At 40.6% G+C, this 18,755-nt stretch overlaps 1 protein-coding gene across 1 annotated transcript in view; it reads right to left on the reverse strand.

The window, feature by feature from the left end:
* Window positions 1–18,755, reverse strand: part of spop (speckle type BTB/POZ protein) — a 99,075-nt gene that overhangs the window by 68,259 nt on the left and 12,061 nt on the right. The window contains exon 2 of the mRNA XM_063903736.1: window positions 17,268–17,403. The gene's annotated coding sequence lies outside the window, so the exon portion shown is untranslated. The remainder of the gene's footprint in view (window positions 1–17,267; window positions 17,404–18,755) is intronic.

Below are 18,755 nucleotides of genomic sequence, written 5' to 3' on the forward strand. Positions count from 1 at the left end.
GGCCTGCAGTGGCTAGAAGCTGTCTCAGCCTATTGTTATTCAAGATGTGAAAAGGACAGTACTCTAGGATGGTGGCAAAGAGTACTCTCTCCCCTTCGCTCTATCCTTTCTGATCTTGAAGCTTTTATTTTTGGAGAGCTCAAGACTTAATGTCTCTGTGTAAAAAAACACGGTGGCCTAAAACAATTCTACATCTTAACACAAACAAAAGGGCAGCCACAACACAGCGTTCACCACATTAAAACAATCTGTACCAGTCATACCATACTCAGAATGTTGAACACTTCTGTGTGAAGTTACCATATTTTGCGACTTAGCTGCAATCTGTGAATGAATATCTGATGAGTAAATACAAGATCTGGTTTACTTACTTCAGAAATATGTGTTTCTCACATGGTAGTGGTGATAGTTTTGCATGTGGTTACACACACTATATATATATATATAGTGTATATATACTATATATACACTATATATATATATAGTGTATATATACTATATATACACATACATATACTGTGTTTTAGTGCGTCTATATATTTAGATACACTAATGCTTCTACAGAACACACACACACACACACACACACACACACACACACACACACACACACACACACACACACACACACACACACACACACACACACACACACACACACACACACACACACACACACACACACACACACACACACACACACACACACACACAGTGGGCCAAATCCACTGTGAGAATTTGAGACATGAAAAAGAATTATTCTGTACTCTGAGGCAGACACCAAACAACAATGGGCACATGTAGCAAAGATAACAACAGAAAAGTGCTTTCTAAATGACAAAATAGTACTGGCTGCAGCAAGTACACAGCTCGCTCTCCCTCTGCATTTTCTTCTCCAACACAAGCGCTCACTGAAACACAGCAAAGTCTGTCCAGCCATCAAAATACAATTATTTGTACTAAGCTGCTAGAGAAAATATCTGTGCAACATTGTTTGCATGCACCCACTAAAGTAAAGCTTCTCTCACCTTCATTCACACGTGGTATTACCTTGCCTGTTAATTTTTTGCCCTGCAGAAGATTCCCTGCATGAAGCTTCATTCTCATGAAGTGAGTGGAGCTTGGAGCAAAGGGGAGAGAAAGGAGGGAGAGAGAGTTGTTTGTTACTGCACTCAGTGCAATGATGCAATTTATAATTAAAATGCAAATAGAACGACAAAGAGTCTCTCTCTTCACCTGGTTTTCACTTTACTCAAACATTCTCAGAGGAGACCCATCTCAGGCCAGGATCAATGTATCCAAGCCAGTAAATCAATATTCATATGAAGCGCTGCAATCAATTTCAAATTTAGGCTGCTGTTTTTCAGGGAGAAAACTGGAAATGCATGGACAGACACACCCAGCCTGTGGCTATAAGACATTTTTCTATTTTGCTATGATGATGTGTGAAGGATATTTAAAAAGCTCACATCCCTAAACTGAAGGCTAAAAGCAATTAGTTTGGCAACAGGGAAACACAAGCCTGTCTGACACGTCCGCCATTGGCCTGTCTCGGTTTTGTCTATAGCTTATCACAATAGGTGGCTCATACATCCCCTAAGCTTCAATCTCGACAAACAACAAAGACAAACGCTGTGGAATGAATCATTTGGGGGAATTTTATTTCAAAAGTGTTCCTGACAGAGAAAGCGGGCGGGGGGGGGGGGAGTTGAGAGAACGCCTTTTTTAGTGGTTGTCCTTCAGCATGACTTTGTCATGTAACACATTTCCAGCTCAATTATCTGCATCCAGTGGCTTTCAAACACATTTAGCAAGGACCAGAGAGCTTGGTAATTAGCAGGAGCCCTGGCTCATAAGGGGGCCAAAAACAAAGCCTGTCTTTAGCTCTATCTTTATCCCCTCCGCTTGTCTAATCTCTTCTGATCCTTCTCTTATCACAGAGTGTGTTAGACATCATGTTTGCACTCAGTCAATGCCTTTACGGGCCAACAGGTTTCAGCTTTTATGGAACGAAGCATGATGTAAAACCAGATATTTGATGCATTAAAATACAAAAATAAGTGAACCTGAATGCAGTGGATACAGTAATAAATTACAATACTAAATGCAACATAAAACACATGGTCTTAAATATCAGTTATCTCTTAGCAAAGACATGTAAAGTAGAGTTAGTTCTTATGTTTGTATGTATATATATATATAAATAAAAGAATAAACAGGCCTAACTAATTGATGGGACGAAAAGACCTTTGGTATTCAAAGAGAGATGAATGAACCATCAATAGCTACAATGCACTCAAGTTGGATATTTTTCTGATTTCCTCAGAAAACTGAACATGTAGTTGTGATGACATTTAACGCAGAAAAAAAAACAGCAGTCTGCAAAAATCGATGGAATGTTCAGATTCATGACATGATTGGAATAATATATAAAGGTTAAGACCATTTCAGACGTTTGGTCACCAATCCCCTCCTCATGTTGTTTCAACTTTAATTATGGTTTGAGATCATGTCGGCTTGTTTTGGAACAGAATCGTCGCCTTAGGTAAAACTGTTTTTATTAAGTCCCAACATACATATAAAGGCTCATTTCAGCAAGGGACAGCTACAGTGCGTTGTCTAGAACCATTCCCCATTTGCTTTCCAAGTGCAGTAGATCTACTTACATACATTTAGACTTTTTATACGATAAAAAACATTAAAAAAAACTTCCAAATGTACAATTTAGGTTTCCACAACTAAGGTGACAGAAAATAATGATGCATGATTAGAGTCTGAAATCGCATCATATGATACACTATTGAGTGGTTATGAGCTTAATATGGAAAGAATTGTAGTCTTAAAAATTGAAGGGAGCCATTGCAGACACCATTAGGTTTTACTCTTTTTACTCCAATCCTTTTTTTCCCTCCACTCTCCTCTCACCGTTTCCTCCATTCTTTCCAAAAATTAAAATGATGAAGTGTGCCGGCAGCAGTACAAGTAAGTGAATTTGTGAGATGTCATCTTAAACTGAATCAGGGGGGGCAGTTAGTTTGGCAAAATGTCCATTAAAGTTAACTCTTTTGGGGAAGAAAAAAAGCTTTAAAAAAATACATAAGGCAGGTGTACCAGAGAAGTACCCTGTATTTCAGTACAGCATTGATTAACCAAATATCAGCGACAAGTAAACATCTTTTTACTCTACGTGTCCCTTCTGTTGGCCTTTTTATTAGCGTAAGGTACTTCAACACAGACAGACTGAAAAGGATCCAATTAAGACCAACTGCTCACTTAACTTGTCATACTGTCTATTACTGTGCAGAAATATGGGGATCAAGGGCAATCTAACGCCATGAGGGAGAGGCTGGCATTTTTCCACACAACAGCCCATCTTCACCTCAGGGGACGATATCCCTGCTTCCTACCAGATGTCACATCTAATCTTCTCTCACATTGGAGACCGTTCAGCAGTAACTGCTGAAGCAGGGAGACGCAGCACGGGGTCATCATAACGGGTGGCCCTGGGTCATCCTATGTTAAGACTGTCCTCCCAAGGAAAATGACAGGATAACTTGTTTCAGCAAAAGCATTTACACAACATTGTGTAAACGTTCAAATGACTAGTAGCCTTGGAAATGATGGTGGCTGGGTGGGTTAAAAAATAGGGTCCTCATCGTTTCCCGTTTCTAACCAGCAGTCAAGCTTGGGTTTTTCTAACTAATATCATATTCCCTTAAAAGGCCTCTATTATGCTATATTTAAACAATATATTTTAGGGCAATATCTATACAAAACATTTCTGTGAAGTGTTTTGCTCAAAATACCAAACAGATGCCTCATACCCCTCTATTTCAGCCCTGGTCCTGAAGTGCTGATTCTGTGACTGTCGCTTTAAATTTGAGCAGAGCTGAAGATGGCCACGCCCCTTTGGAGTGTCATGATCTCTCTCTGTCTGAAGAGGGAAGTTTCAAATGGAGAAACTCAGCTAAACGCTGCCGTGAATGAACCCCATGTTATGTTCCGAACATCATCAAGCATTATTTCTGAAACACTTCTCAGTGTTTACCACTAGAACAGTGACATTATATGCATTATATATACAACAACTCTAAGTCCCTCCTGCAGACATCCTGCTGATGACACAGACACACAGAGGTGCTCGAGGGGATTCAGCTCGCGACTGTATATTGCAGACCATAGGTTGGGACGTCTCACCTGGGCGGGACGTTGCCAGGATTTCAATGTAAAGCCAGCCCACATTTCGGTTATGACGTCATATCGGCAGCAAATCTGGATCAGCTCGTTTGTACCCCCATTTTTAGAGATGTGGGTAAGGAGGAAAAGAGACAGTGTTGTATTTTCTGACACCATGCGAGTCTCCTTACACGCCGGGGACACATATTTATGTATAAAAGACAGCAAAAAGTGCATTTTGCATAATAGGGGACCTTTAAGATTACCAAGTCTTTATTGGCATAAAGTCCCCTTAACCTTTACAAAGAAATAATATAACCCAAAACAACAAGGCTGCCCCTCTCAAACACCTGTTTGAGTTGTAGTCAAATAAGATATTTTTTTTCTTTAAATGCTGAACATGGGCACATCTCCGACAACAAAAGATTAGAAAAAGGGGGGATTTGCATGATTCTCTTTGGCGAAACTCTGTTATACAGACCTGTCAATTAAACCGACTAATCGATTAGTCAAATAAATCTTTTGAGGGTAGGTTTACATATAACAACTCAAACATCAAGCAAGTCCTCAAGCCTTCAGAAAGTCGAAGTAAGATGTTGGGAGCGGTAAATAGCAGTAAGCATACATCTACATTTATCATTGTATTTCTCAATTACAGGGTTTTCATTCCGATTCTGCTTTTTTCATTTGCTTCAGATACAAAATTCACATATATTCATTTTACACTGCATAGAAACTCAGACAGAGTCTAACAGACCATTCAGATTTGGAGACAGGGAGACACACGGCGCTCTCGGTCTTATTGCTTTGCTGTTGCTCTTTTCAGTGAAAGGAAGGGAGAAGAAAGGTAGCTGCGCTAATAAGTTCACTTCTATCCATCGGTTGCACTTGGTACGACATGGGTTACTCCTTTGTGTGCCCCAACGTCACTCTGCCTCCCAATTATCACATTTACACACACACACACACACACACACACACACACACACACACACACACACACACACACACACACACACACACACACACACACACACACACACACACACACACACACACACACACACACACACACACACACACACACACACACACACACACACACACACACACACACACACACACACACACACAATTGTAAATGCTCTCCATTAAATTCATAAAACATGGAACGTTTTTTAAAACCAACAGTGATCTCCTCACCTTTTATACATTGTTATCTATACATTAAAGAACACATACATTATACATTGAGGGCGGGAAATGAGCCGTCTCACTCTGGAAACTGTCAAACCACAGCCCTTATAATGAAAAAAGGGAATTGCCAGTTATACTAAGTAGAGAAAAGTACTGCTGGTCAGATGAAGTATTAAGAGAAAAAAAACAGAGTTGGCTGCAAAAAGCAACACTGATTGATTTTTACTGCTATTCCATCCCAAATAATTCAGTAATGAGCAAGAGCCTTTACTTGTTGCTCACCGTTTCCTTATATTGTTAGCTTATTACGCATTATTTAAAGTAGAAGTATATATACGTGTGGCATTCAGTATGTAAATAGGGTTACAATGGCACTAGTATACGTTTGTTTCCTATTAGACCTGTAACTTTCTTTATGAGATAGACGATATTAAATGCTAAAATCTCAACAGTTTCAATATTTACATATAATTTCCACGTGACATTTTCAATATTCACTCACTGAAGAACCCTAGTTGAGATAGTGGTGGGCGTCGAGTGCTTGCAGTCATACGTCTGTTTGGCTGCTGGCACCTAAATGTCAACCTCTATCCACGCATTACTGAAGTGGAAAAGACTGCAAAGTTGCAGTCACAGAATGATGCCAGACGACTGTGAATGTGTCATATCATCTGTATTAAACAGTCAGATTTGAGATCCGTTCATTACCTGCAAACAAGTGAAACACTGACAAGCCGAAAAAGAGGAATCACATCCGAGCTCCCACAACACTGTTAAGATAAAGCCCTCAAAATAACAGCCGGTGTTAGCAAAGGTGAAAAAACCCTGTATGTCATCCTACAAATCCCACCTTTCCTATTTCAAGTTAAGGTTATGTGTGTTCCCCTCAATATTCTTTGCTGCGCTGAGCCTTTTGGAGGGTCATCAGATGGTGCTAGTGCTGTGGTTGCTTCTGAAAGCAGGAAATGCCACACAGATAAAGCTGTGAGACCAGCACAAACACACAAACACACACAGTGACATTTCAGATCTCTGCAGTGCATCTAGTGCAGTGACCAAGTGTTATGGCTGGGATTCAAGCCTTCCTAATACATCGGCATCTTTTTTTGCTATCTCTAAAAGCACAATTGCCACTTAACCAAACATGCAGCCGTAAAGCTCATCTTCTATTCCTATTGTGACATTTTTTAATTTCTGGTGTTAACTATTCGACACGTTTCATCTTTTGTCTAAATGGCGCTGACAAATCATTGTATCAGGCTGCCTTTGGTGGCAACCCCCTCTGATATTATCACCCTCTAATGAAACCATTTGAATCAGGCAGGCACATTCCAATCTCTGAACACCCAATCAAAGGCACCAGAGAGACTTTCTCTGCTCCGGCAGATGCCAAGATGGTGGCAACAACAGAGAGTGATGGACAGAGGGACTGAGCAAATAAACAGAGAAAGAACAAAGTGGAAAAACACAACAGTGGGGTGCCATACAGTGTTTATCTTTGATCGTGTTGAATATGTAATCCATAAATTCATAACGATATTTAGATACAGTAAGAGTAGCTAAAGAATGGTTCAGGAAAAACGGTTTTCCTTACTTAAGAATCTAAACATGAACAGGTTTTGTCACAGTATAATCTGACCAATGAGTAAAAAACAAGACAGTTTTCTTTTGACAGATAGAAACTGAGAAAGCAAAGCAAACAAGGAAGACAGGTGTCAAAACAAATCAAATATCAGTCCCTGTAACTTTGGATAAACATGAAGGACTTGGAGAAATGACTGAAGTGACTGAACGAGGCATTTTCTTTTCAAAGTTTTCCCAAATGCCAATATTTCTATGTTTGGTTGTTTTTTTAGATGCCATGATCCCTTCGAATTATAACCATAAAGCTTTGCATTGAAGAATTATTTCCTCCTAGCGAGCCAAATTGTAAATAAAAAATAGGAGCAAAGGAGCGAATGAAGAAAAAGTGAGAAGAATTCCAGCTGAGCAACAAACAAGCATGAAACTGTCCAATATCACGGTACATCCACAGAATATCATGCTAGTCTGTGAGTATGTCAGATTAGTTTTGGCTAACATGTAGAGACATCAGCCGATATGAAAATGACAGCAGTTACAGAATATGGGATGATTTTAATGAGTAAATGATTGGCTGAAAGTGCTTTGGCACACTTTTCCTATATTATTTAGCTTTACCAGGCTTTTGATTGAACTTGACAAATACTAGACCACCCTAAATGATTCATGTTTAATACAGCTCTGTTGTGTTTTTATAGAAATATGATGACTTATAAGTTGTTTAATAAAAAGCAACACTGTGGAAGTTGGCATCCTACAGAGAATCTTTTAGGGATGCTATAAAAACAAAATTGAATCTTCTGCTTTACATTTCAGTTCAACTGATATGTGCTCATCTGCTTTGAGTGAATGCAGACACTGAGCAGATCCTCAAACAGCAGTGTTTAAGCAATTTTCAAATAAAATGTTCAAATGTAACTTCAAATAAGTGGAAACTAAGCATATGCTGAAAGTCTATGAAATAATATTAACTATGGGAATACAAGTCAAGTTCAGAAGTTGGTTAAAAAGGGTAATTCTATGTTTCCCAAAGACCAATATGTAAAAACTTTACTGATGAACCAACAGTCTGGCATTTAAACTAGATGTGCATAAAAGCAAACAATCAGACAAGGCACACTGAGCAAACTAATTTGCCTCCATGGATGGCGTCGGATAAGCAGTGACAGTCCAAGTACTGTCCTTGAGTGACCATGATGCACGACTGACAGCTAACAGTGGCTGTCTGCAGTTTCATGAGAAAAAAAGGAAAACAGAAAGACAGACTGCAACAAAAACAGAAAAATAAAGGTCAGAAGAAAGCAAACATCAAATAAGCAAGAAAGACTTGAAATGAAGATACAGTGGAAAGAAAACCAGACATGTGTGGTTCCATTGAGAAGGAAGCAAAAGCTAGATTTCCCCTACCGGAGGAAAAATATAAATGAAACACAATCATTGACCAGCTCTGCCACACTTAACAAGGAGCTGTGAGATAACAGGGAGGAGAATATAAGTGGAGGGAGCAGCAGGGTTACCGTGGCAACTGAAATTAGAACCTGGGATAACAAGAGAAAATGAAAATGTGTGGGACGACCCAGGTGAAACACACAGCGAGGGGAATAGAGATGGAGAGAGAAAAACATTAATAGAGAAAAATACCTTCATTCCTGAGAGCACCGCTTATACAACAACGTGATAAATACTACCTTAAAAATAGAGGGCAGCAGCCTATTCAACGTCATACATGAAGAAACCATAAATCTGCTCTGAAATGGGACATCTAAATAAAATAAAAACACACAGTCTTACTTGGTAGGATGATTGTCGCAGTGTGTAAAGTGCAACCAAAATGAGATCATTATAGCTACAGGGTATGAATAAATACAACATTCACCTCCACTTACTAATCAATGATCAAGTCAATTTTATTTGTATAGCCGCCAATGCTTTCTCAACACCTACACTATGAACGCCTTTTACAGTGGGGCAAAAAAGTATTTAGTCAGCCACCAATTGTGCAAGTTCTCCCATTTAAAAAGATGAGAGAGGCCTGTAATTTTCATCATAGGTACACTTCAACTATGAGAGACAGAATGAGAAAAAAAAATCCAGAAAATCACATTGTCTGATTTTTAATGAATTAATTTTCAAATTATTGTGGAAAATAAGTATTGGTCAATAACAAAAGTTCATCTCAATACTTTGTTATATACCCTTTGTTGGCAATGACAGAGGTCAAACGTTTTCTGTAAGTCTTCACCAGGTTTTCACACACTGTTGCTGGTATTTTGGCCCATTCCTCCATGCAGATCTCCTCTAAAGCAGTGATGTTTTGGGGCTGTCGCAGGGCAACATGGACTTTCAACTCCCTCCAAAGATTTTCTATGGGTTGAGATCTGGAGACTGGCTAGGCCACTCCAGGACCTTGAAATGCTTCTTACGAAGCCACTCCTTCGTTGCCTTGGTGGTGTGTTTGGGATCATTGTCATGCTGAAAGACCCAGCCACGCTTCATCTTCAGTGCCCTTGCTGATGGAAGGAGGTTTTCACTCAAAATCTCACGATACATGGCCCCATTCATTCTTTCCTTTACACGGATCAGTCGTCCTGGTCCCTTTGCAGAAAAACAGCCCCAAACCATGATGTTTCCACCCCCATGCTTCACAGTAGGTATGGTGTTCTTTGGATGCAACTCTGCATTCTTTCTCCTCCAAACACGACGAGTTGAGTTTTTACCAAAAAGTTCTATTTTGGTTTCATCTGACCATATGACATTCTCCCAGTCCTCTTCTGGATCATCCAAATGCCCTCTAGCAAACTTCAGACGGGCCTGGACATGTACTGGCTTAAGCAGGGGGACACTGGAACTGCAGGATTTAAGTCCCTGGCGGCGTAGTGTGTTACTGATGGTAGCCTCTGTTACTTTGGTCCCAGCTCTCCGCAGGTCATTCACTAGGTCCCCCCGTGTGGTTCTGGGATTTTTGCTCACCGTTCTTGTGATCATTTTGACCCCACGGGGTGAGATCTTGCGTGGAGCCCCAGATTGAGGGAGATTAGCAGTGGGCTTGTATGTCTTCCATTTTCTAATAATTGCTCCCACAGTTGATTTCTTCACACCAAGCTGCTTACCTATTGCAGATTCACTTTTCCCAGCCTGGTGCAGGTCTACAATTTTGTCTCTGGTCTCCTTTGACAGCTCTTTGGTCTTGGCCATAGTGGAGTTTGGAGTATGACTGTTTGAGGTTGTGGACAGGTGTCTTTTATACTGATAACGAGTTCAAAAAGGTGCCATTACTACAGGTAACGAGTGGAGGACAGAGGAGCCTCTTAAAGAAGAAGTTACAGGTCTGTGAGAGCCAGAAATCTTGCTTGTTTGTAGGTGACCAAATACTTATTTTACCGAGGAATTTACCAATTAATTCATTAAAAATCCTACAATGTGATTTCCTGGATTTTTTTTTCTCATTTTGTCTCTCATAGTTGAAGTGTACCTATGATAAAAATTACAGGCCTCTCTCATCTTTTTAAATGGTAGAACTTGCACAATTGGTGGCTGACTAAATACTTTTTTGCCCCACTGTACCTCAGACCTTCACTTAAAATGAGGAAAAATTCCAATGAAAACTTAATTAAGATAGATGCAAGGAATCTTAAGCACGGCTACTTATCAGTAAAATACAGACAATGATTTTTACAACTCTGTGATTAATTTAAAAGCACCCATTTCACAACAGCTGACAGAAATGAATTCAGCTGGGAGCACTTATGAAGCACCTTCCTCACTGTGCTTGGAGGTTGCCAAGAGAAAGATAATGCCAACTGGAGGCTGGCAGTTTATAAGGTCTGAGTGTTAAGACCTAAAATGTCAATATTGGTCCCAAAGGGGGAGGGATAATTAAGGCATAAAGATCTGAAAGGCTTGTCACATATGGCTGGCCAGCTGTCACATCTGTCCGTTCATATTCATGGCAGTAACAAGTAGGCTTGTACTAAAGCAGCGGCAGAGTAAGTAATGGATGAGCATTAAATGTCAGCTGACTGAGCTACAACTAAACGCTCGCACAAGAAGGCACACAGAATGAGGGAGGCTGGCATTTAAAACAATACACAACCTCCACTTCTCATTTTAGATGTTCACTCCCGAGTGGGTTGACTCAAAAAGATCTATTCCCTGTGGTTCTACTTCACACATCCCTTGTGTTCAGTGTTGTGACAGCACTGCAGAGCCGACACAGGAACACAATATTTAAAGCTATAACATTTCTGCATTAAAATGTCTGAAAACAACTAAATCTATGTAATATATGTTTGTGGTTGAACTCGAAAACCTAAAGAAATCTGTGATTGTAATCAACATAACAGTCGGTTTAATGTGGTCATCTGTGATGGCGTCAGCGATGTGGTTGTATATCAGAGACTTTTTTTAGCTGACTTTTTATTCGTCCAATCCAATATTTTAGCCGGAAAAAGGATGAAAGACATAAACATACAGTATCTGCCCCAGGTTCTAGAGCAGCGATACTCAACCCACGGCCCTTTAAGACTAGTTGCGGCTCTTTTAAGTCCCACTTAAAAAAATCAAAATCTAAAAAAATCTTTGAAAACCGAAAAACAAAAACATTGTCAGCAGAATTCATCAACATTTCATTATCACTCACAAGTCACGTCTATTAAGCGGCCCCCCCCCATCCCTCTGAACAACCAATCCCAAATTATTTCAGGTTTCCCGCTCTGATTGCAGGTGCGCGAGATAATTGCTCCGTCACACTGGGAAAACTAGCATACAGCACTACGCAAAAATGGCGAAGGAATATAGGAAAAGAAAATATGAAGAGGAATATCGAACATTTAAAGAGGACTGGGAACTCGAGTTTTTCTTCGTCTCCACCGGTTCGGGAAAATGCATCTGCCTTCTTTGTGACAACGTCATTTCACAATTTAAAAAGGTCCAATTTGCAGCGCCATCACGACACAAAACACCCGAAGTTCAGCACCGACTTTCCGAAAGGTGGAGAGCTGAGGGCGGAAAAGCTGGCGAGACTCAAACAGAACCGAACTGCTCAAAAAAACGTATTCCACACTAATACGAGTGAAAGAGCGACAGAGGCATCCTACAAAATCACACATGAACTGATGAAAAAGATGAAGCTATATACTGATGGAGAAATGGTGTAGGATTGCATACTGCTGGCTTGTTCAACGTTGTTTCCTGAGAAAAAAGACCTGGAACGAGAGGCAAAAAAAATTCAACTGTCGGATTCTACTGTAGCTAGGAGGGCATCAAACATTTCAGAGAACATTGCACATACTCTTAAGGACAGAGGTCATCCGCTGAGTTTGTCAGCCTTGCAATGGACGAAAGCTTGGATATCAATGACACGCCACAATTACTCATCTTTATCCGAGCGATCAACAGTAAGTTTGAAATTACAGAAGAACTGCTTGACATGGTTTCACTGGAAAATGGAACAACGGGCATTGAAATAAAAAACGCTGTGCTGGAAACATTAGAAAAGTTTAACATTGGACCAGAAAAAATCACAGCATTCACAACAGAGGAACCCGGAGACGAGCCGTGGCTTTGCTGAAAGAAACGCTGAAAAACGGTGCGGGTTGCTGCTGAGGGTATTTTCTCATACCATTGTATTGTGCATCAACAAGCCTTGTTTGCTAAGTTCAATAATGTCTGAATGAAGTGATGGCAAATGTAATCGAAGTGGTTAATTATATCAGGGCCCGTGCCAGAAACACCTAAATTTTAAACTGCTGTGTGAGGAGTTTAACACTCACTATGGAGATTTCGTGTTACACACCGAGATCAGATGGCTGTCTAAAGGACGTATGCTTGCACATTTCATGGACCTGCTTGAACCCCTGAAATCCTTCATTGTCGGCCAAGGGGAGACTTCCCGATTTTCCTTTTTGGGTGATAAAGAGTGGATGCTGTCTGTTGCGTTCCTGTGTGACATTACGCAGCACTTGAACAAACTTAATCTCAAGATGCAGGGAAGAAACAAGACCGTGTATGAGCTCTACACGGCTGTCAGAGTATTTTCTGACAAACTGGATGTACTCGAACGAAGTGTCCGTGGTTCTGATTACCGTTTCTTTCCCACCGTGCAGAAAGTGATGGCGATGCAGACGCTCTCCTGCCCTGTCAATCACAATTCTGTGACGTGCTAACTGAGCTCAAGCAAAACTACACATCAAGATTCCACGACTTCATGGACCATAGCAATATTTTTCTACTTGTGAAAAACCCATTCCTGATTGAGGTCAATGAAATGAAGCAAATAAGCGACCAGCTCGGGCTTGTGCAGCTTCAAATGGAGTTCGTGGAGTTAAAGAGCTCAGATGAACTTCAGCGTCAGTTTCGGATTACAGATGTCGTGGACTTTAGGAAACTGGTGGGGCATCTACCAAATATCTCCAGACTGGCAAGACACATCATCTCAATGTTTCCGTCTACATACCGGTGTGAAGCAGCATTCTCTGCGCTCTCAAAAATAAAATGTCGCAACCGAAACAGATTGAGTCTGCAGCACACAACAGAGGGCCTTCGGATCGCCGTTTCCAGCGCAGAGCCCGACTTCAAATCACTTGTGCGGCAGAAGGAGTGTCAGAAATCACATTGAGTGTGAAGTAAGTACAACATTACTCTTCTGACAACCCCTGCTGTCTATAATCTGCTGTTATATGGACTGTGATGATCAGTAAACATGCTGTCTGTTATCTGTTGTTATGAGCAGTGATGATCAGCAATGTGTGTTTTGTGGTTGCAGTGAAAATAATAAATCACAGTTATTGCACTGTACATTATGCTTTTCATTCCTTAGTAACATATTACTATTATCCATATTCTCAAATGCATAATGGTTTCAGGGAGGAAAGGAGCGTTTTTGGATTGTGGCTCTTCCAAAATATTTTTTCGTCAATGTGGCTCCTGATTAGGACAAGGTTGAGTACCACTGTTCTAGAGCAAAAAGCAGGGCAAACGTAAGTGGTATCCGACCTGCATTACAGAAACAAAAGATTTTTAACGTACGACAGGTTCTGTTCGTTTTCAGATAGAGGGGACCTCCGAGGATGATCCTTGAAGCTCCTGGCAAAACCTCCTAAATGTCTGCACCTTAAGTTAACAGATGAACACTCAGAGCACACATTAGTGGTACCTCCACTACAACCCCTCCAGGAAGTTCATCTTTACTTGGTGTTTTCACTGGTTTTTATTTGGAGAGGAGGTGACATGAGATTGTGGGTAATTTTGCTCCCCCTACAACGCTCCTGAACGACAAACAAAGAAGGACTACTTATCCGGGAATCTGGAAAAAGCTGACTGCAATGAGGGAAAAGGTGGTGAACTACCACTTCCATGAACTAATGCTAATTTTGCCACAAAAATCTGTTAAAATAGAGATAACCATAGCGGTAGAAACGTTCAGAATTCCTGCATGCAGTCTCACAGAAATGTTTCCATTAGTGCAACCACAAAACAACAACTGGAGGACCTTTAGGTGCAAAGAGTCAGCAAACCTCCACCCTGCTCATGTGTCACTGAGCAAGGCACTGAGCCAGTTGCCCGCTTCTGGTGAACTGCCAGATTGTCCTCACAGGAATAATTACAGCACATCTTGTTTGTGCCACTTTATCACATTTCTGGCCTTTGCAAACCCTGCTCAGCTATTTTGGATCAAATCAGGAGACAAGAAGTTGCTTTGTTGCATTGGCTGCTTTTATGATAACGCTGTATAATTGGTAACTTAAAAAGATTCACTTTTTCTTTTGTTCTTTAATTTTTCAATAAAAGTTATGCAGCAGGCAAATTAGTCCAAACTGATTACAGTCTGTGTTGCTATTGCTCAACTTAGTGGACTTGCAGTCTCTGCTCTTTGTGTGCAATGAGCTTCTACACTTCTTGTCTGCCTCCTTGCAGAGTTTAGAGAATTTATTAAAAAGCATTTCACTGCATCTTGAGTGCAAGTTTGCCCTTGGTTCATTTTGTTTTGCTTGGCTTTTCAAGGATAAGTAACTACTGGCTATCAGATGACAACATCCATCACCTTATAGCCATAAAACTGCATTTCAGGGTCACTCCTTTTCTTTAAACTGCTGCGCATTTATTTTGAGATCCACATTTTGGACGACTCTGTGATGGTTTTATTTGAGTTAAAAAGCTGGTGCCTTCCCCTGTCCAGATGAGAGATGGTTAAAGTTTAAGGGTTCAAATACACTTCTTGTAAACAGCCAGCATTTCAACATGGACAGATCTAGTGAGGAGGTTTTGGGTGGGTGAATGCAGAGTGTCTCCCTGGGATCCCTGCTGCGTCCTGATATTTAAAATGAGAAGGAGGACGATGTGTTAGGATGTGTGAGAAGGACAGTTGGCAGGAGTGACTGACAGATCCGGTGAGCGCGTGGTCTGCTCATGCGTGCGGATCCAGCTCCTCTGAGTGATCTGAAGTGGCTTCAATTAACTAAAGCAGCCCAGTGTGAGGAAGGGGACTAAGGGGGGGGACAGGCCCTAGACAAGCATCTTGACCGATTGTTTGGGGGGGGGGGGGGTGAGTGGGGCCCTCTGACAGGTCCTCTAATGCCCCACCAACTCAAAGCTTTCTCCATCTCCTTTTAGCTAATTACTAAGTATCCACATGGAGACACTTGTCACTGTGATCACAGCAAATTGGCTGTAACTGCAGGGTCAGCAAGGACTGTCTTTCATTCTTGTGCAGGTAGACACACACATGTAGTCTTGCACAAAAGCAACCCACACAATGGTTTTGCATCATTTTCAATTCAAAAGCTATTTCCAGTTCCCCGAGAGAACAGGAATAAAGTCACTATGAGAAAATCCAATATCACAGGCACTGGCTCATGTACATCTGCAAAATCATATTCATGTTGATTCTGCTTGATGCTTAGTGCGTATGATAATATAGAAAGGAGATGATTAAAATATCCTGGCATTTCTCAACAAATCCCACACACAGATTTAATTTTCATGGATATATGCAGCAACTCTGATGTTAGAAGACATTGCCAAGTGAAATGCTAGTTCCACTTTGAATATATGAAGGTAAATCACACTCCACACATGTGCGAACACGGAAAATAAATGTGAACTGTGTCCTGGAATGTCTTCTGTCTCTACATCTGCTCTACATTTACCTTGTAAATCAAAAATAAAGTTACTTTGTTAAATGTTTGAAGTAACTGCAGACAGACCTGTACACACAAGCAGGCCAGTGTGTCACATCAATAATGCATCATTCTCTATTTTCTCTCATCTCAAACTAAAAGTTGGGTCTTATGGCCTCTAACTGAATAGAGAGTGCTCTTTTCATCTAGCTTTTGCTTTTGTTTTCTTGCTGTCTTGCTGTTCTTGCTAGTTTTACATTACCTAATTAACATGGAAACGTTTTTGGGGTAGGCATGAAACACACAGGCTCACATAATTCCCCCTGAAGGATATTTTATTGTTCTTTTTTTTGTCGGCCTCTAATGTAAGCACATCCTCCAAGCCTCCGCCCTCATTTCCCCTTCTAAAAACCTTATCTCCTTCCTTTTTTCTCACTTTTTGGCTTTTATAAGAACTGAGGCTATTTAAAAGACGACTGAATACATCCTCAAACTTCTTCACTCGTTGCCATTTATATGATCAAGTGCCTGCTGCATCCTCTGTTCTCTTGCTACTTGGTATTCCTTCACAGGTATCCTTTGGATCTTCTGTCACCTTCATTCGTTCTGAAGGTTTGAATTTCCTATTCAAACCATCTACCTTATTTCTCATTCCGAACCATACATTTCCTCTTACCCACTATTTGGTTCAATCCAAACCATCTGAGAATAGGTGCACTCGTCTCAAAAAGCAAAAACAAAACATATTTTGCTTCAGTAAAACTACTGAACTACAACTTAGTAGCTCATTATTTTCAATGACATGTTGGCAAAGACAACTTTAATGTCATGTGGTATCAAAAGAAAAACACAGCATAGTCTACAGGTAACAGTAAGTTGCAAATGCTGTTACATAATTGGGTTGTTTGCCCACGCTAACCAATCAGTGCAGAAAACATGGCACCAGGAAGACTGCAACATTTATGAAGCACAGTATTCACAAGATAGTTTACACTTTATGTAATTAGACCTACAAACACCATATTAAGTCAAACTTGTTCATATTAATCAATATAGTTAAAGTATCATATGCTGAAAGTGTCTCTAACACCCCCATATTTCACCCTGTCCCCCCTTTCCAAAGTATACTTGCCATTTCTTCATATTGGTACAGACCCTCCTTCCCTCCCCCAGATCGTTACACCATTTGGTACTCACCTAGATCAAAGTCCTGCACACATCTGTTCCGCTTGCTGCTGCCATGACTGGCCAGCTGGACTCTGTCCGTCAGGTCTCTCGGTCTGTAGGTGTGTCAGTGCTGCATGTCTGTCCAAAGCCTGAGCTTCTTGGCAAGCTGAAAACGCAAACAGCGGAAAGAATCAACAAGACTGTAGTTGTGAGAGCGAGCGTGGGCGTGAGCCACTGCCTTATCATATTCTTGCAAGAGACTCCTTGTCAAGTTGACTGTTTGTGTGCACATCTGCTATGTAGGAGACTTGAATGCAGAACATTTTTGGATGGAGTGCGCGTGTGAAGAGATATTACAAAGACACATGTTTTACGGAGAGGTGGCGAGGTTTGCACAGCGAAGCGGAACAAAGTGGAAAAGGGGCCCTTCCTTACGCAATTACCCCCGGCATTAAAACTCTAATCCAAACACAAACTGTATCTGGACTGTATCCAAACAGCAAACTAAGCTGAGCCACAGGTGTTAACACAGCCAGGAAGGAATGCAATCTCATTTCAACAAATCTAATGATGGTGTTTATAGTAATAAGATTCAAAGCAGGCTTAATGCCTCTTTAATACTTTTTGGGTTATATATATATTTACACATACAAATCTTTGTGGATATAATTCTGATGTGCACAGTGTATTTTAATGTAATGTATTAAGGCACTGCTTGCTGAGAAACAAATAACAGTACAACCATCTGACAGAACAGACACACTCACACTTCAGAATATCAGCACTACCTAAATAAATAGGATTGCTGACTCATGCTCTAAATGCCTATCAACCAACCACAGACCAACAGGATTTCACAGAACCATTTATTCTAGAAAGGTCTGTGGATGGTAACAAAATGCCCAAGGCTTAACGGCCACAGTGATGCTCGCTGGGCTCATAATAGAGTCGATCCATAAAGATGTCTGACATTTAAACATTAAAAGTAAAAATAGCTGGCTGATTTGAGTCAATTTTCTCTTATTCCCAGCACAAGCAGCATTTTAAATCAGGCTTGAAATTATCCCAATAGTACAGAAAGTTGCCTCAAAACTAAAATAACTACTCTAACTAACTATGACTAACATTTGTCCAGATCTTTAAAAAGAAAAAAATAGACTACTCTTTACATTCCGTGTCTTTGTATTCATGACCAGTATCTAAACTGCCTGTGGGATTTTACCTCAGAGAGAGAGGAGATGATCTACATGAACAAATGAAATATCTTAAGAGCCACATGTTTACACATACATACCAATGAAATGTCAATCATATGCATAATACAGAGGTTGAGTCCTGAGAGAAATGTCAAAAAGGGAGCCTGTGTCTCTAATGTGTGTGTGTGTGGTGCAAGCATCGTTCGATCAATATTTTACCTGAAATGAATATCTGATCACTGACTCAACAAAGCAGGTGTCCACGGCAAACGAAAAAATAGACGCAACCTGGATCAATAGGCCCCATTTTGAAAATCTATAT

This window comes from Eleginops maclovinus, chromosome 16 (genome assembly GCF_036324505.1).
Source record: "Eleginops maclovinus isolate JMC-PN-2008 ecotype Puerto Natales chromosome 16, JC_Emac_rtc_rv5, whole genome shotgun sequence".
In the NCBI taxonomy this organism is placed as follows: domain Eukaryota; kingdom Metazoa; phylum Chordata; class Actinopteri; order Perciformes; family Eleginopidae; genus Eleginops; species Eleginops maclovinus.